The sequence below is a fragment of the Carassius gibelio genome, chromosome B8, assembly GCF_023724105.1.
Source record: "Carassius gibelio isolate Cgi1373 ecotype wild population from Czech Republic chromosome B8, carGib1.2-hapl.c, whole genome shotgun sequence".
Taxonomy (NCBI): Eukaryota; Metazoa; Chordata; class Actinopteri; order Cypriniformes; family Cyprinidae; genus Carassius; species Carassius gibelio.
Window position 1 is genome coordinate 99642 of NC_068403.1, and position 21328 is coordinate 120969.

General features: G+C 34.7%; 2 protein-coding genes across 7 annotated transcripts in view; both read right to left on the reverse strand.

Annotated features, from left to right (window-relative positions):
- LOC127963305 (bile acid receptor-like) overlaps positions 1–21328 on the reverse strand; it is a 244412-nt gene that overhangs the window by 38306 nt on the left and 184778 nt on the right. The window lies entirely within an intron of this gene.
- The window catches only part of LOC127963310 (lysosomal amino acid transporter 1 homolog), a 278938-nt gene that overhangs the window by 24490 nt on the left and 233120 nt on the right, over positions 1–21328 (reverse strand). The window lies entirely within an intron of this gene.

The window sequence follows — 21328 nt, forward strand, 5'->3', positions numbered from 1 at the left end:
TACTAAAAATAGTTTTTTATTAATAAATATTTTATTTTATTTTACATCAATACATTAAAAATTATATTATTATTATAAGCGTTTATTTTTATACTTTCCGGTTTATTTTTACATTCTTGTGAAAGGTTTAGTAATTTTTTTGTGTGTGATTTTTATTTTTTTCAATGGTTTTCACTTTTTTAAAAATTACATTTTATTATTTTTTATTTCAGTTAATTTTAGTTACTATCAAGAATATATTTTTTTTACTTTATTTATTTAATTTTTTCAATATGTATGTTCATTTTCCCACTTGACTTAATTTTCATTTAATGGTTTAAGTTCATATATATATATATGTATATATATATATATATATATATATATATATATATATATATATATATATATATATATATATATATATTTAATTTGATAATATTTTTATTAGTTTAAATTTTGTGTTAAAAATTTTATCTCTATTCAAATCTATATTTAAAATATATTTTTTATATATTATAAATTGAATTAAAACCAATTCTACACATATAAATAAAACGAATCTAAATGGTAAGTGACTCGTGGCGTGTCTGTCTCGGGACTGAAGGGGTTAATGTGTATACGAGCGGGTGCAAGGTCAAAGCTGAGAAATAAGAGATATGAGATTCATCTGAACGCAGGACTAAACAGCAGAAATGCCTGCTCAGTATTCAGAGCTCACAAACACTAATATAATCCAGCATTTCCATATTGTTTATGCGCACACAGCCCAACAAAAGAACAATTTCATCCAATAACAGCTGGAGAAGTCAGACGTGCTTTGAGGAGCATCGCGTCTGTAAATCTGAGAATATGAGTGATAATAAACTCATCAGCGTCCCGACACAAACGAGGCCTAATCAGACAGCACAGAGATCACTCACCTTATTCAGAAGCAGTGCTTTAATAATGCTCATAATCAAATGCTGCACATTCACTAAATGGAAATGTTGTTGAGCTGCTTGCAAAGTTCGTCATTCCCTGAGAACATCAAGTACATTTTCACTTTAGGCCTTTCTACATTTGCATCAAAATATTTTTTTGACCCCTCAGAATACATTAGATTGTTGAAGACAGTGGGCTGGCATTGAAGTTTATTGTTTAGGTTATTATGGTCTGGTTTGTGTGTGTGTGTGTGTGTGTGTGTGTGTGTGTGTGTGTGTGTAACGTTACAGTGGGGTCAGAGCTTTTCAAACACACACACAAAGCGAGTTCAGCCTTGTGCTGCTTCATCAATCTCCTGCCGATCATTTCCACCGAACACAGCGAGCTCAAGGATTCTTCATTCACTTCTCCAGACAACGGCAAACACATTCAACAGCTTCCTATGGAAAATGATTTGAGATATATCATTTTAACAATTATAAAAAACATTTTTTTAAAGAATACATTTATTCATTAATCAAGAATACATGTAATTTATCAAAAGTGAGCATTTTTTTCCACTCACACTGAATGTGTTTATTTCATTAATGATAAAGTAAAACAATTAAATGTTTTTACTATTTAAAACAGCTGTTTCTGTGGGAAAATCTCTTAAAATATAATTTATTTCTGTGATGCACAGCTGAATTTTTAGTCTTCAGTGTAACATGACCTTCAGGAATCATTCTAATATACTGATTTACTGCTTGAGAAACAATCTGATGATTATTAATGATACTGAAAATAATTCAACTACCTTTCAAATGATTTAAAAAAAAATGTATAAAGAATGCATTACAGTTATCAAAAGTGACAGTAAAGACATTTATAATGTGCAAAAGATTTCTATTTCAAATAAATGCTGTTATTTTGAACTTTCTGTTCATCTGTGAATCTTGAAAAATAAAGTGCATCAGTTTTCACAAATGTGTGAACTGTGTTCAACACTGATAATAATCAGAGATGTTTCTTGAGTAGTAAATCATCATATTATTCTGATTTCTGAAGATCATGTGACACTGAAGACTGGAGGAATGATGCTGAAAATACAGCGGAGCATCACAGAAATAAATTACACTTTAACACAGATTCACACAGAAAACAGTTGATTTACATTAGAATAATATTTCACAATTTTTACTCTATTTTTGAAGTTGCACATAAAACAAAGATTTTTAGAAAACCCGTTTTGCCAGAAAATACTATTTCAATGTTTCAGCTTCAAACTTTGCGCAGTTCATTGTCACTGAAATGTACGAGCAATTTTCTTTCGGTGTAATATACGATTGAATGCACTTGATTGGAGACGTTTAATCTTCAGTGTATGAGGATCAGACGTGTGTTTCTCTGAGATGAGCGCAGGACAGAGAGTATGAGGAGTAAACCATCAGAGAACAAGAGCTGAACACAGAGGAGAGACCTGGAAAGAACACAAGAACAAGATCATTACAACAAACTCATCAATCACTTTAAATGCATAGTGATAAAGATCAGACGTTACTGTACTATAAATCATGCTCAAACATTCTGAACACCAAAAGAACATTTACAGAAACATGACAGCAAAACATGACAAGCATCATGCATTACCACAAATCTGACAACATTTAGGATTTAAACAAAAATCAAAATAAATATCTGTCAACAGGGTCAGAAAAAAAATCACTTTTATTCAAAGAGAATTATCATTCGTCACTGACAGAGGATAGTTGTTCTTGTTTTAAGCATAAACTAATTTTGTTACATTTCTCTGAAAATAAGAGTGTTTGGAGTTTTGAGGATATTAAGATTTTAGAAAACAAAGCAAAAAAACTGATGAAGAAAATAAAGTTTTAAAGTTTAACATTTAATGCCACAACTTCATGTACAGACCAATTCAGGGCATCTAAAAAAAGAAGAAAACACTGTAAAAATGTTACATTTCATGAAATTAGGCACGCACACATTTTTTTAATTAAATTCTATAACTATAGTTATGTAAAATAAATAAATAAATAGTTAAGGACTAATTTCACGACTTGCAGACAAAGTAACTATGATGTCACCAGTGTTGGGGAGTAACCAGTTACATCATTTAATTAGAAAATAAATGTAATTGTAATCAGTTACAGATACTGAAAAAAAATTAGAATTGCGAGAAAAAAGATACAAACTATGGGATGTAAACCAAAAATTGAATTGAATTGTGAATTGTGAAACAGAAAGTAGCATTATCTTATTTTATTGTAGCAGCTTCAATATAAACCTGAAGGAAAGATGTGGAAGGACCAGAGAAGGACAAGAACACATATAAGATTGTCACAGACGTGTTTTCTGTGTAGAGAACATCACAAGGTCAGCTCAGACGCACACAAGACACAATACAGAGATAAACCCTCGTATTACTCACCATCAGCTTATTTAAAGGAATCTCAGAGAAGGGTTTTACAATGACAGTCCATGTCATGCATCTCTTTTTCTTCCATCGAACATTCTGTGCTTTTTTTTCATGAGCAAATAATTTAAATTTAGTTCGGGCTGAATGAATATATATATATATATATATATATATATATATATATATATATATATATATATATATATATATATATATATATATATATATATATTTACAATTCTTTATATTTTTATATTTTGCATTATTTTTCACCTTGCTCTAGCAATCCTTGTCGTTTAATCTTATGATAACGGGGTTTAATTAAATAGCAGATAAGAAGATTTATCTCAAATTTTTTTAAACGTTTATAATGGGATTTTATTGTGCAGCAGTTTAATTTAACAAAGGCCAATCCTCTGTGATATAAAACATGCAGTTATAAATAATAATCAAGCAATTAGGATTCTTCAATAAACCCGGCTTGTTTTTATCATCAACACTTTGCCTCTTGCTTTCTGCTCTTCTTTGGCTTCTTTGATCAAACTCTCAAGCAGAGCTAAAACTTCAGTAATACGTTTTAGGTGTCAGATGAGCGCTGGTTTTGGAGACCACCGAGACTGGATTCAATGCAATTTAATCTAACAGTTCCTTACACAAAAGTACTTTGAATAAAGAGCACATATCATATGATGAAGTTTATTGTAGTACATAGAATGTTTAATGTGACAAACATTTAAAAAGAATATATATATATATATCTTATCTACCATCAAAACCTACAGAAACAATTTTAATTTAATTTAGACCAAAGTACAAATTAGGACATTTCCTAAGTAAATATATTGACTATCAGTCCAATATTTAGAATAATTATAATTAGTTTAATGTTTTTGAAAGATTTTTTTTCTGAAGAAGCTTTATCTGCTAGCGTTGCATTTATTTGGTCACAAATACAGAAAATTGTTAAATATCATTAGTAAACTTGATACAATTGATTTTTCAGGGTTCTCTGATAAACAGAAAGTTAAAAAGAACAGCATTTATTTGAAATAGAAATATTTTGTAACATTATAAATGTCTTTACTGATCAAATGAATGCATCCTTGATTAATAAAAGCATGTAGGCTATTTTTAGACATTACTTAAAAATATGATCAGCTTTGTGGATCTTTTGATTCAGATTGAGACTTCGGAGTGAGTTTGTGGATCTTTTGATTCAGATGGGAACTTCTGAGCATTTATCAAGAATCATTTGATTCAGATCGGGACTTCCGGTTCGCGAATCATTTGATTCAGATCGGGACTTCCGGTTCGCGAATCATTTGATTCAGATCGGGACTTCGGTGCTGGTTTGGGAATAATTTGTTCAATCGGGATTTGGTGCGGGTTTGCGAATCATTTGACTTGCAACGGGACTTGCGGGCTCGCGAATCATTTGATTCGGATCGAGACTTCGGTGCAGGTTCGCGAATCATTTGATTCGGATCGGGACTTCGGTGAGGTTTCGCGAATCATTTGATTCGGATCGGGAATTCGGTGCGGTTTCGCGAATCATATGATTCGGATTGGGACTTCGGTGCGGGTTCGCGAATCATATGATTCGGATCGGGAATTCGGTGCGGTTTCGCGAATCATATGATTCGGATCGGGACTTCGGTGCGGTTTCGCGAATCATATGATTCGGATCGGGACTTCGGTGCGGTTTCGCGAATCATATGATTCAGATCAGGAATTCGGTGCGGTTTCGCGAATCATATGATTCGGATCGGGACTTCTGTGCGGGTTCGCGAATCATTTGATTCGGATCGGGAATTCGGTGCGGGTTCGTGAATCTTTTCATTCGGATCGGGACTGTTGGTACTTGGGTAACATTTGTGAATTAACTTAAATGTTATTTCTTTCCATTTATTGTTAAGCAGATCTCTATGAGGCAAGGTCGATACTTTCTCCCAAGGTATGTTCTCCACAATGCTATTCCAGTAAACCTACAGAAACAAACCAGCGCTTTGCAGTGTGTGAAATTTAATTTAGACCAAAGTACAAATTAGGTCATTTCCTAATTTCCTAACAAATTAGGTCTGATTGTCATAATAATAAAGTAAATATATTGACTACCAGTCCAATATTTAGAATAATTATAATTAGTTTAATGTTTTTGAATTAAGTTTTTTCTGAAGAAGCTTTTTTTGCTAGAGTTGCATTTATTTGGTCACAAATACAGAAAATTGTTAAATATTATTAGTAAACTTGATACATTTGATTTTTCAGGGTTCTCTGATGAACAGAAAGTTAAAAAGAGCAGCATTTATTTGAAATAGAAATATTTTGTAACATTATGAATGTCTTTACTGATCAATTGAATGCATCCTTGATGAATACAAGTTTATAGGCTATTTTAAAACATTATTAAAAATATGATTAGCTTTGTGGATCCTTTGATTCAGATGGGGACTTCCGTGCGGGTTCGCGAATCATATGATTCGGATCGGGACTTCGGTGTTGGTACTTGTGTAACCTTTGTGAATTAACTTAAATGTTATTTCATCCCCTTTACATTTACATTTCATCCCCTTACGTTACATTTAGGATTGATTTTAAAGTACTTTTACTCGTATATAAGTCACTAAATGACCTAGGACCGAAATATATTGCAGATATGCTCACTGAATATAAACCTAACAGAGCACTCAGATCATTAGGATCAAGTCAGTTAGAAATACCAAGGGTTCACACAAAACAAGGGGAGTCCTCCTTTAGTTACTATGCTGCCCGCAGTTGGAATCAGCTTCCAGAAGAGATCAGATGTGCTAAAACACTAGTCACATTTAAATCTAGACTCAAAACTCATCTGTTTAGATGTGCATTTATAGAATGAGCACTGTGCAATGTCCGAACTGATTGCACTATATTTTCACTGTTTTATTTTATTTTATTTTTTTATGTAAAATCATTTTCTAACTGTTTTTAAATGTTTTAATCATTTTAAAAGTTTTAAAATTGCTTGTTTTATTTTTGTTATTATTTTTCTTCATGATTATTTTACTTTCTTTTGTGTAAAGCACTTTGAATTACCATTGTGTACGAAATGTGCTATATAAATAAACTTGCTTTGACTTGCCTTGCCTTGCCTTTATTAGTAAGCAGATATCTATGAGGTAAGGTCGATACTTTCTCCCAAGGTATGTTCTCCACAATGCTATTCCAGTAAACAGAAACAAACCAGTGCTTGCAGTGTGTGAAATTTAATTTAGACCAAAGTACAAATTAGGACATTTCCTTATTTCCTAACAAATTAGGTCTGCTTGTCATGATAATAAAGTAAATATATTGTCTACCAATTATTCCAATATTTAGAATAATTATAATTAGTTTAATGTTTTTGAAAGAAGTTTTTTCTGAAGAAGCTTTATCTTGCTTTTATTTGGTCACAAATACAGAAAATTGTTAAATATCATTAGTAAACTTGATGCATTTGATTTCTCAGTGTTCTCTGATGAACAGAAAGTTAAAAAGAACAGCATTTATTTGAAATAGAAATATTTTGTAACATTATAAATGTCTTTACTGATCAATTGAATGCATCCTTGATGAATAAAAGTATATAGGCTATTTTTAAACATTACTTAAAAATATGATCAGCTTTGTGGATCTTTTGTTTCACATGGGAACTTCAGAACAAGTATCAAGAATCATTTGATTCAGATTGAGACTTCGGAGTGAGTTTGTGGATCTTTTGATTCAGATGGGAACTTCAGAACATGTATCGAGTATCATTTGATTCAGACTGGGACGTCAGATAATTTATCAAGAAACATTTGATTCAGATCTTCGTAGTGAGTGTGGATCATCGGAACTTCCGTGTGGGTTCGCGACTCATATGATTCAGATCGGGACTTCGATGCAGGTTCGCGAATCATATGATTCAGATCGGGACTTCTGGTTCGCGAATCATTTTATTCAGATCGGGACTTCGATGCGGGTTCACGAATCATATATGATTCAGATCGGGACTTCGATGCGGGTTCGCGAATCATATGATTCAGATCGGGACTTCATTGCGGGTTCGCGAATCATATGATTCAGATCGGGACTTCATTGCAGGTTCGCAAATCATTTCATGCAGATCGGGACTTCGATGCGGGTTTGCAAATCATTTGATTCAGATCGGGACTTCATTGCAGGTTCGCAAATCATTTCATGCAGATCGGGACTTCGATGCGGGTTTGCGAATCATATGATTCAGATCGGGACTTCATTGCGGGTTCGCGAATCATTTCATGCAGATCGGGACTTCGATGCGGGTTCACGAATCATATGATTGAGATCTGGACTTCATTGCGGGTTTGTGAATCCTTTGATTCAGATCGGGACTTCTGGTTCTCGAATCATATGATTCAGATCGGGACTTCGGTGCCGACAATACAAACATTAAAATACTAAGGCAGTACACTTAAAAAAAAAAAGAAAAAAAAAAAAGAAAAAAAAAAAAAGATTATACACACAGATTTGTTGCCAGGGTATCAACAACAAAAACAAGGTAATAAAATTACATCTTAAGAAGACACAAAAGACACTGTTTTCATAGCAACATAACTTTGGATAGTTTCCACATACTTGTCTAAGTCAAGTTTGAATAAAGAAAAAAGAGGTTTAGACCCAGTAAGCTTTTGTTTATGAATGTCAAATTTAGCTAAGGGGAAACATAAATTATTTTATATTTTCCAGTATTCTCTTTTGAATACTCAAACAATCCAAAGAATGCATCATTAAAACAAAAAGAGAAGTCACTTAGAAAATAAGACTGAATAAACCAAAAAGTCATCAAAATTTTTCAGTGTAGGAGTCTTCTTCAGAAGAATGACAAAATCAGCAACTCACTTCAATGTCTGACTTATATTTCCTAAGAAAGGCTTTAGTTGGGTAACATTTGTGAATTAACTTAAATTTTGTTTCTTTCCCTTTATTGATAAGCAGATATCTATGAGGCAAGGTCCATACTTTCTCCCAAGATATGCTCTCCACGATGACTGCGGGTGTCGCTGTTGGACAGTGTTTACTCTACTCCCTGCTGGCCTTGCTGTAGCTAATCATAGGTCCATGTAGCTGTTTTATTTCTTTCTAGCATCTTTATCTTACTATCACTCTGTGTTTTTTAAAGTGATAAAATATAACTTAATTTACACCATATTTCTGATATTATGGATCAATCTTAAATTAATTTTGATCGTTCACTTATTTTATATCCAGGAGTGCCATACACCTGCATTGCATTAGCACTCATTAGTTTGTCATTAGCGTTTTCATTGGTGTTCACCCAGCACCAGACGTCATTCGACGTCGTTTTCTGGTCTAAATCAAGTCGGCCAGTCATGGCTTTCTTTTAGACCAAAAAGCGAAAAATTGGTCTTCGTTTGGTCCGTCGGATTTGGTCCAAATTAAGCCCAAAAAGCGACATTTAATGTATTTTTTTATCCAAATTTAGCCCAAAATAGATGTAGATGGGCTTTAGTCCAAATTAAGCAGAAAAAACAATCATTTATTTCGGACCACAAAGCCATTAACATAAGCTAGTGAAGAAATATATTAGACATCAGATCTGAAGCACTGTTAAATATATTGAAATATATTTCGAAAACGCTTGATGGGCGTGAATGAACTGGAGCGGAGGACGTCACCATGGAAACAGGGGCCCAGCTCAACCAACACTATCTCACGGCGGATTCGTACTAATTCGTACGAATTAACCAAGTGGCTAAATCGTACGATATCGTACGAGCTGGGTCGTATGAATTCGTACGATTTGTTCATTGCATTTAATAAAAGCCCATCAAGACGAATTCGTACTAATTCGCACGATTTAATGTATTGGTTAAATCGTACTATATCGCGTGTCCCAGTCTAACGGCAGTTCGTGATTTGGTCACGTAATTTAATCTATTGATTCGTAGCAGGGACATGTTTCGTTATTTTCGTGATTGCAGCATGGTTTTTTTATTTTGGTTCAACCGTCAAGCAGCTGAACGGAGGCTATTGTTTTCACTAATTTCAGGTAAGATTAATCCCTAAATTACACAAGTATTACATAAAAGTGTTCCTGGAACTTTCTTTCATTTAAATGACACGCTACCATTGAAAATGTACTTTATATATGGTCAGTGTCTTCAGAAAAAGTCCGTTAGCATCTCAACCGTAAAGCTACTTTATATGCTTCTTCCACACTTTATCAGCATGAATCTGTAATTTTCGTATATATGTGTGTATTTATATAATATTTTCATAATGTGTGTGTGTGTGTGTGTGCGTGCGTGCGTGCCTTTGCCTGTTAAGTTAGTTATTTTGATGTCCACACTGTAAGAGAATTACTCGGTTGGTAAACATAAAACTTTAATTTCTGTTGTTATTATTCTTTCAATTTTTTTTGTATAATCTCTAAATTTTTTCTTTTCTGCATTTCACCTCTGCTATAGTTTATTTATAATAAACCTGGCATTGTATAATAAATATATGGCCATGGCTCAAAAAAAGCATTTCAAACAACAGCGCTGAACACCTGTGTGACCGGTATACGCTGATATTACTTTGAGTGAGTTTAATGGAATTCACATTGGTTTGCAAACCGATGACCATGAACACAAAACAACGAAACAAAGGCCAGTTCACACAGCAGCAGAACACGGTTTTCAGTCGAGTCCTTAATACGGTCATATAAACACTTACGGTTATTTACGGGCATGACAACCGCATTCTATAAAAGATTCATAACTGCATCCTCAGAAATCATGCGCGGTGTGAACTCCAGCACAAACGCGCGTCTACATTGTGTTGCGTGTTTTCCCGTCAGTTTAGTGTTCTGTACACGACTCAAGTTCGCTCTCCACCCAAATGTAAAAGCTGCTGTCGGTTAATTAAGATATGAACGCCTCCTATGCTCATTTTAACCGGTAACGTAAGAATTTAGTATTACAATGTTTTTATTTATTTTAATCTATTTAAAAAGGTTTGCTGCATGGTTAAAACTCACAATCCGTATAAAAAAGGTATTTTTTATTTTTTTTTATTTAAAAAAAAATTGTGGTTAGAAAAATACAGCATTAGTCACTATTTCATGAAGTCCTTATGCCGTGAAATGTTTACAAACATAATACATTTAGTCATTTATAGTTTTTTTTTTTTTTTTAAGAGTAGAATTAGAATAGTGAGTGCTAAAGTTAGAGGGTCAAATAAATATATGATAATAATAATAATAAACAAATGTAAACATAGGCTATTTAAGTTCCCCTTGCTCCACAACAAATCCTTTAAATTTAACAGTATTTAGAAAATATAATTAAAAGATATAAGAAGCTACGTAAATTCACAAGCCAAAACGAACGATCATTTTAGGCTAGAATGAAACTCAAACTAAAGTTGGGTCTCTCATTCGACACAAAATCACATTTTTCTGTAAATATTATGTACGTACTTCACTCGCTTCCAATATCAACATAAAGCAAAATGTTTTACATCAGGGCAGTAAGGTGATAACGCTTAACAGTACAGATTTTACTACATAAAAACTGAGCAGTGTGTTTGTGTTTAAAGTTACTGTTTTTATATTATGATAATGAACCGACAAAGCTTAACTGCAAGCACATGCTGCGCCAGTGCAATCACTTGATTTTTTTTTTCCCTTCTAACAGCAGAAGTACAATTCTCTACTTATAATAATTTTGCTAAATGGTAAAATAAATGTTCAGCAATATCTTTAAAATATATTTGAATTTTGGCACAAAAAAACATTGTTACATCTAATCCCGCATTAGTTTGTGTCTGCACACCCCATGGCAAACCAAAATATTCAAATAAGAGGTTGAAATTAGATCAGATCCAAATTAAGCTCTAACAAACCATTCCTATCTTTAGAACTTTTTTTATGTAACAAAATATCTGAAAAGATAGGTGTTTTTGTTTGTAATTACAGATGCAGTCAAAATAGTGAAAGTGAAAGTGACATTCAGCCAAGTATGGTGACCCATACTCAGAATTTGAGAATTTAAGTGGAAAAAGTGGGGCAGCATAATATTTATTATTATTTATTTATTTTTCGTTGTTATGGCCTATATCTGACATATTATTAAATGTGTTTTGTTGTTACTTTTTTGTCAGTTGTCCTATTTTGAGAGTAATTATTAATGGGCTAATAATAGGCCAGACTCCTGATCTGAATCAAATGTTTGGCGAACTCGGTTGAAGCCAAATGATTCGCAAAACGCGATTCGGAGTCCCGATCTGAATCAAATTGTTGGCGAACTTGGTCGAAGGCAAATGATTCCCAAAACGCGATTTGGAGTCCCGATCTGAATCAAATCTGTCGAAGCCAAATGATTGGCAAAACGCGATTAGGAGTCCCGATCTGAATCAAATGTTTGTCGAACTCGGTCAAAGCCAAATGATTCGCAAAACGCCATTCGGAGTCCTGATCTGAATCAAATCTGTCAAGCCAAATGATTCCGACCTCCTGTCTCAAATGATTCGCAAAACTCCCGATCTGAATAAAATGTTTTGCAAATCTGCTCCGAAGTGTTTGAGATGCTCAGCATTTGCAGGATTTCCTAATGCCACCACCAGGTGTTTCCGATTACCGCTGTGTCGCATAGCAATGGTGCTAGAGGAGCACTGACCTGAGTACAATCCTGTCAGGAGAGGTGGAGACAGAACTGCTTGTTTTTGCTGTTATGTTTTACGTCATAATGGAGGAGACATTGATGGAACTCAGCCAAGACCGAGTCCAGGTAAATTACACTGGTTTGCTGCATCCTTTTGTCGGATTACAACTTTAAATGCAGGTACTGGTTTGGAGCTCACTTGAATAATGTAATGATACATATGAAAAACTACTAAATAAACAAACTCGCACACACACACATAGCAGTTCAAATGCTGACTGATATGTTACAAAGGTGCGATTTTATATAGTTTATTGTCTTGACCAAGGTGATCCTATGTAGACAGGTTTGCAACCCGTTTTTTAAGTAGTTAAAGCATAAAAATAAAACTGAGTACTCGACCGCGCCAGCGATGATCGATCAAGTAAACGAATATGGAAATTATTATTATTATTATTATTATTTCTGATTGATTATGGCAGCACGTTGGGCGGCGCCCTGATGTCTGATTGGTTAGCTTCCCACTTGATTCCTCAAAAGACGTAAGAAGACAGATAAGCATGGCCTCAAAGTCAAGTAGTAATGGCTGGCTTCCCTTTGAGAAGAACGATGAAAATACAGTTCAGGGTAAGCTGTGTAGCGCCAAGCTGTCACACAAATCTACAACAAATACAATGCGCTATCATCTAAAATGCGTACCTACATAAAATATCTGGCGATAACAGAGCTGCAACTCAGACGAGCATTGAATCACTTGCCGTAAGACCTAAATGCAACGCATTAACCGAGAAGACGACAAAGCTGTTCGCTGAAATGGTGGTGAAAGATTTGCTGCCCATTAGTTTCAGGGACAGAGAAGGTTTACTTGTCCAGTGGTACCTGGCTGTTCCTGCAACATCTGTTCCTGCGGAGCGAATTAATTCCACTAAATGTGAACAGGCTGTTTACTCGGCTCTCACCTGAGCACGTAGGCCGCCTTATCTTTTTGAATAGACATTTGAATGTTTCGTGGTAAATATAATATCCATTTTTTTATAATTATTATTTTAGTTTTGAGTTTTAACCATAGTTAAAATATCTAGGCTATTTGGTCTCTGTTTTATACCTTATAATAGTTGTTTGGTTAAACTTGAACTTTTTTCTTTATCTTTTAAAAACTACATTTCACCGCTGGATTAAAATATGATGCTAAAGTTTTACTGGAAGACAATGTTTTGTAAAAAAAGAAAAATAATCTTTGTGTTCATTTTTAAATCAGAGACAAATAATGAAATGGTCTTTATAAAATAAAAATGGACTGGATATATTTGTAGCCTAATTACATTAAACATATTCGAGATGACGAAAATCAAAATTATTAGTTTGTCATAGTTTTTATATTAAATATATTTTAAATCTTATTCAATTATTTAGCAATAATCAGTGATTTCCATGCTGTTAAATAATATTTTGGTTGATCAGAAAGTTCAAATTGAATACAAGATATAAATTAAATATTACAATACATAAAAAAATAATGATAGTGACACTATGTAAATTTATTGTACTTTCGTGTTTGTAAAGCGCAATCCGAGTTACACTTTCGGTCAAGTTCACATCTGCGTCGGCGAATTTTTTTCAGATAAAAATTGCAAGAGCTACTCTACGTCTGATTAATTAACATGAACAATTAGGCTGAAATCGCTGCACATCAGCGATTCGTTTCATGCTCATAAGCAATGCCCGATAATGATATTGCTCTTAAATGTTTTATTTTTCTATTATTATTGATATTATTTTATTAATGATGTTATAATAATGCAGCCAAGCTTTTTTTCCCGTCATATTTGTGGGCATAATTCAATTCCTAGGCTTCGAAAATGCGCAGGTGGTTTATGGAAAATAAAACTTAACTTAAAAATAAAACTTAATTACAACTATTACACTTAATAACGTAGATGAAAATATAGCACAAATCTGCCTTACATTTATAATGAGAACTTTATAGGAATCTATAGTAAAATCTATCCTTGCCCATCTTTCAGCGCGCTGTCATGAATACGGATCAGAGGGAGCTCTCTCTCCTCTCTCTCTCTCTCTCTCTCTCTCTCTCTCTCTGTGTGTGTCTAACGCATAACTTAGCATCCTATTGTGCTGATACAAGTTGTAATGTTACGTCTGATATGTATCTCAGTTATCTGATTTATCATAGGATGAGTCATAGAATTAACTTCCGTTTATTGGTATACTTTCACCTCAGACAGATTTCTTGCTCCTTTATTAATAACATTGCTTCATCATAATCATCTAACCTGTCCTAATCATTTGTTCATGTTTTCATAGACAGATTATCATGTCAGATTTTTTTTTTCATTTTCATAACAATCTTCAGATATTTTTTTCATTAAATACATTATGCCCATGACCCCCGTTATGTTTAACACAAAATAGTACATGTTTGCTTTTTGTTAATTAAGTGCTCTTGCTGAGTCATGGGAAAAATAAAGGAGCTGGAAAAAAACACATGCTAGTGACATCAGCATCATCTACTCACCTGCTAGTGACATCATGCTCCTCTTCACCTGCTAGTAACTTGCCTGCTTTGTGAGAAGCAAATTTTGCTATCTTCTAGTAAGCTTTTGTTGCCTTCTCAGCCAGGGTTTTAACCAACATTATACATATAATCTTTCACATACTTCTCAGTGTGCTTTTTTTTTTTTTTTTTTGCTGAATTTAATGCTTAGATTTTAGTCTTAGATTTAAGTCAGAAAATGTTAATAAAAATCTAACTCTTTACTTTTACTTATGATCTGCAATATCGTTTCAGATTCTGAACACATCAGAAATCACCAACCCCTCCTGACATATCTTTCCAGTTTGGGGTAGGTATGTTGCAACAATATAACATAAATAACAATAAAAAGTAATTAATTGAAGCATGACTTATTGGGGTAACCGTTTCCTTTTGTAATAGAACACTATAGAACTACATTCACTATAGAACAGGAACATCATTTGTTGGTAAATTTTTCATGCCTATTTTCTTCCTAGCAAAAAATGAATGTATGTGCCAAAGTAGAATTCAACAACTTTAGCCGTGATCTCTGTGATCAGCTCATAATCTCTCCATACCCTCTCCACATGGAAGTCACCTCTTGTACTTGTTACAAGATCACACCAAGTTAACTAGTCCAGTAACCATCAGCTGACCGTGGAATGCCAATTGTGTGTTTCTTTCTCAGTTTTGCATGGTCCCCAATAAACTCAACGTGGGATGCCTCTCCCATTTCTTTCACATCAGGGCAATTAACCTATACCAGGCCACAGGGAGGTTCTTCATTTGGGTCCACTACTTTGGCATCTGCACCAAGGTGTGGAGCATCAGGGTGGATGATGAGACTAGATGGAGTAACGTTAACGTCAAAGGTCTCCTGGTAGCTGTGAAGAACCTCTGGCTCAAGTTTCAATCCTCTACACATCGCTCTCTAGAGACCCCGACAGATGTTTATACACACTGTTTAATGCAAGATATAAATGCATTTAACATGCAATTACAAATGCATAATATTTTGATGTTTTAATCCCAAAATGTTGAATACTGATATTTGCAATGATAAAAGAAAGTGCTTTAAGAGGTGAAATTAAAAACACCAATATCTAGACAATCATGAATTGTAACATCACTTCCTTTAATGTTTTTACTATACAGTTGATATGGAATTTGTTTAAATGTTAATTTTTTGAAAAAAATGTTTATATGAAATGCTTATACAAAATATGTAGTTAATTTTAAAGTATATCTACATTCCTTGCTTTCATACATGGTCATATGGAAAATTTGCCGTACTTAAGGTAGATTTCTGCCATTTACAGGAAAACATTTAAAATTACAATTTTAAACAAAAGCACTATATGAACATTCTGAGTGATTTTATTACACTAATATACAATCAGACATCCCAATTTCTGTTTTGGTAAAGTCATTAAGTGTCATGTCATTTAGATGAATTAGAATTTTATTTGGGGTCCTGAAATACCCTAAACACTGCACAGAGGTTAAGATTACCATTGCTCCATAAATAAAATAAAAATGGAAACTCATCCTATTTTGTTTTGCTTTTCTTTTACTAAATTATACAGTTACTGATGCTATGGACTGTGGTATTAGTAACAGGCTATTAACAAAAATCTGTCTCTAAACCTCTTTGCTCTTTATTAAAAGTTGGTCTAGACTAGACAAGTAGCCTACATGATAGAATCAAATGTTTTGAAAATCCGCTCCGAAGCGATCTCAAATGATTCGCGAAACGCGCTTCCCGATCTGAATCAATGTTTTGTGAACTCGCTCTGAAGTCCCGATTATATGATTCGCGAAACGCGACTCCGACTCCCGATCTGAATCAATGTTTTGAGAACTCACTCCGAAGTCCCGATCTCAAATGATTCGCGAAATGCGCTTCGGAGTCCCGATCTGAATCAAATGTTTTGCAAAACCGCTCTGAAGCCCCGATCTCAAATGATTCGCGAAACGCGACTCCGACTCCCGATCTGAATCAATGTTTTGTGAACTCGCTCTGAAGTCCCGATCATATGATTCGGGAAACGCGACTCCGACTCCCGATCTGAATCAATGTTTTGAGAACTCACTCCGAAGTCCCGATCTCAAATGATTCGCGAAACGGGCTTCGGAGTCCCGATCTGAATCAAATGTTTTGTGAATTTTTTTTCAAGCCCTGAAATGATTCGCGAAACGCGCTTCGGATTCCCGATCTGAATCAAAGTTTTGCAAATCTGCTCCAAAGCCCTGATCTCAAATGATTCATGAAATGTGCATCAGCAGGAGACTCCTAGGCGGATCCGCCTTCAAGTTCAAATTCAATTTCGTTTTGGTGCCGCCCAGAGGATCAGCTCCGCCTCCGGCCGGCGCCGTCAAACAGCGGATCCTGTTAAAATTAAGCTTCGGCATTTTAATCACTGTTTGAGTTGGTTCAGACAATATGCCTCCTGTTTGAATGTCAAAAAGAGCAGGCTTAACTTCTAATGTTAGCTACCGTCTATTAGCTTGATACCATCCAGTGTCACCGCTCATTTTACACAGTTTAACAACAAAACAAAACGCTAAGTGAACATTACTAGCTACCCTTTTCATGTTGGTTTTGAGCGCTATGCAGCCCATCTAACCTGGAAAACGGTCTTAATAGTATCGTTTATACAGCGTGTCTGGAGGAATAGAGATCGCTAACACATGTGACCAACTGGGCGGCAACGTCATCAGAACGCAAAGAATTATGGGTATGTTTGGCCAGTTAGCATGGTCTGGCATAGCAGGCTAGTGTTCTGGCATGAAAATAATGAAAAATTAGCGTGAAAAACGGAATATAATCCTACAAAATGCAGCGGGCTAAAGAAAACATTGTCGGACCATACCGCCTAAAACTAAATCCTAATGCAAAGATGAGATATGACGAGAAAATAAAGAGAATCAAAGGACTCGATCCTTACGAGCAGAGCGACTGGTCAAGGTTAGTAACACCCTCCAGCCCAAAAGAAGGGCATATGAAAAGGTTGTGTTGTGGTCCTTTTACAGACAGCCTGAATAGTTTGATGACATGTTAGCTTGCGATAGTCAGATTTCAAAGTCAATCGTTTGTAAATGTTTGGGCAGCCTTAAAAATCGCTGCAACCATCTTACCAATATGACTGTGTTGCCTTTTATTTTAATCTTTTACTAAACGTGACTTTGCGTTTCATAAATGTTCTTTTTTTTTGTACTTCATAGATGATGTGTAAATGAAAAAAATATTTACAACACTTTCTGCATCCCCTAATCTACAGTGTAAACTATACATCACTTGTAAATGTGTTAGGGTTAGAGGGTCTACATAATTTAAAACGCTGGTCTTGGTGAGTATCCTCAGTGAGTTAGCCCTATATCTCAAGTGAACGTAGCCTTGTTCAAATCGGGTTTTCCGTAGCCTACCTGTTAGATCTACCTGAAAACTCTAAAAACACTCTTTATAATTTACAAAAAAATTACTCTTTTAAACATTTACAAAATGTGGTATCGGTGCATCCCTAATTAAAAATATTAAAAAATATGTATGATTTCAATATCAAAATAATTTTACACAATTAACGCTGCCGCCCGTCTGAGATAAAGAGTTTTTTTTTTTTTTTACATTGCTATGGGCATGATATTAAGTATATAATACAACTTTCATTCTTCAGGTCGATCGTCTATAAATCTGTTTCAATATCTTCTCAATGGTTAAGAGGATTCCCCAAGCATGACAGTGAAACATCAGACACCATGATATACTGGATATGTAACTTGAGTTAAAAAAATGAAGATATTTGTTTGATGTTTGATAAGTGCTGATCGAAATCCAAAAAAGTAGTGCTTGAAAGTCCTGGAATTTCATTTAACAGAATCTGTACCAACCCTGATAGTTAATCATGTACAAGACATTTGCAAATGACTTGTAACAGAATTTACAAAACATACTTAAAATGATAGTACATCACTTGCTAATAATTTATGAATGTTTTGTAAATGATTAGTTCATCATTATTTAACCACTGACTTATAAAATACGTACAACTGAACGTTATTATAAAGTGTTACCCTCTTTGGCAACTCAAAATCAAACCTAGTCTGACCATAACTCCCTGAGCAGCTGATAGCTACTTTACACACGCAGATTGTTCAATCAGGTAGACCTATACCTGATGTTATTTTTAACACAATGCAATAGTTAGTGCGTCAGTAAAAACGGACGGACACGCTCACTTATTTAGTAAGGAAAGTAGGCTTCTAAAAATATTCCTGTTAACTATCAAGCTAATCATAATAATAAAAAGCCTACCCTTTTGACATGCAGTAAATCTTCAAAAGTTTATTTAGGCTTATTTACAATATTGTTCGGTTAAAATTACAAAGCAATTCAGATTTAAGCTTATGTTTATATTTCTGTAGTAGCCTAGGCTAGAAATATTTATTAGTTTATCTTACAATTTCTTTTATCCTACAGCAAGAACAGAAGGGATTTTGAAAATGAGATAAACGGGTCCAAAACGGACCAGGGCCAGATGAGACAGTATGGTGGCGGATATGTTTCAATTTGCAGGACCCAAACGGACCCACCGTGGAGGTAAGGTTTTAATCGTGGAGCGCGGTGCAACGGCGGGTCCGGGATCCGAATTCGTATCGGATCCGTCATTGCCCGCAAGTTGACGCCGGTACAGTTCCGTTCCGGAAGCCGCAACACGGCCGCGCAGTACTTTTTGCTGTGTGGGGGAGTCCCGATCTGAATCATGTTTTGCAAATCCGCTGGGACTGATCTCAAATGATTCGCGAAACGTGCTTCGGAGTCCCGATCCGAATCAAATGTTTTGCGAACTCACTCCAAAGTCCTGATCTCAAATAATTTGCGAAACGCGCGTCAGAGTCCCGATCTTTTTTTATTTTTTTTTTTATTTATTTTTTTTATAAAGAGTAGAACTAGAATAGTGAGTGCTAAAGTTAGAGGGTCAAATAAATATATGATAAATAATAATAATAAACAATGAAAACATAGGCTATTTAAGTTCTCCTTGCTCCACAACAAATCCTTTAAATTTAACAGTATTTAGAGAATATAATTAAAAGATATAAGCTACATAAATTCACAAGCCAAAACGAACGATCATTTTAGGCTAGAATGAAACTCAAACTAAAGTTGGGTCTCTCATTCGACACAAAATCACATTTTTCGGTAAATATTATTTACGTACTTCACTCGCTTCCAATATCCACGTAAAACAAAATGTTTTACATCAGGACAGTAAGGTGATAACGCTTAACGGTACAGATTTTACTACATAAAAACTGAGCAGTGTGTGTTTGTGTTTAAAGTTACCGTTTTTTTATTATGATAATGAACAGACAAAGCTTCACTTCATGCACATGCAGCGCCAGAGCAATCACTTTTTTTCCTTCTAACAGCAGAAGTACAATTCTCTACTTAAATAATTTTGCTAAATGGTAAAATAAATGTTCAGCAATATCTTTAAAATATATTTGAATTTTGGCACAAAAAAACATTGTTACATCTAATCCCGCATTAGTTTGTGTCTGCACACCCAATGGCAAACCAAAATATTCAAATAAGAGGTTGAAATTAGATCAGATCCAAATTAATTAAACTCTAACAAACCATACCTATTTTTAGAACATTTTTTGTAACAAACTATCTGAAAAGATAGGTGTTTTTGTTTGTAATTACAGATGCAGTCAAAAAGTGGGGCAGCATAATATATATTATTATTTATTTATTTTTCGTTGTTATGGCCTATATCTGACATATTATTAAATGTGTTTTGTTGTTACTTTTTTGTCAGTTGTCCTATTTTGAGAGCAATTATTAATGGGCTAATAATAGGCCAGACTCCTGATCTGAATCAAATGTTTTGTGAACTCGGTTGAAGCCAAATGATTTGCAAAACGCGATTCGGAGTCCCGATCTGAATCAAATCTGCCGAAGCCAAATCATTCGCAAAACGCGATTCGGAGTCCCGATCTGAATCAAATGTTTGTCGAACTCGGTCAAAGCCAAATGATTCGCAAAACGCGATTCGGAGTCCCGATCTGAATCAAATGTTTGTCGAACTCATCGAAGCCAAATGATTCGCAAAACGCGATTCGGAGTCCCGATCTGAATCAAATGTTTGTCGAACTCGGTCGAAGCCAAATGATTCGCAAAACGCGATTCGGAGTCCCGATCTGAATCAAATGTTTGTCGAACTCGGTCGAAGCCAAATGATTTGCAAAACGCGATTCGGAGTCCCGATCTGAATCAAATGTTTTGCGAACTCCGATCTCCCGTCTCAAATGATTCGCAAAACTCCCGATCTGAATAAAATGTTTTGCAAATCCGCTCTGAAGTGCTTGAGATGCTCCGCATTTGCAGGATTTCCTAATTCCGCCACCAGGTGTTTCCGATTACCCCTGTGTCGCATAGCAACGGTCCAAGAGGAGCACTGATGCAAGTACAATCCTGTCAGGAGAGGTGGAGACAGAACTAATTGTTTTTGCTGTTATGTTTTACTTCATAATGGAGGAGACGGTGATGGAACTGGTTTGCTGCATCCTTTGTCGGATTACAACTTTAAATGCAGGTACTGGTTTGGAGCTTACTTGAATAATGTGATGATACATATGAAAAACTACTAAATAAACAAACTCGCACACACACACACACACATAGCACTTCAAATGCTGACTGATATGTTACAAAGGTGCGATTTTATATAGTTTATTGTCTTGACCAAGGTGATCCTATGTAAACAGGTTTGCAACCCGTTTATTAAGTAGTTAAAGCATAAAAATAAAACTGAAAAAAGTTTG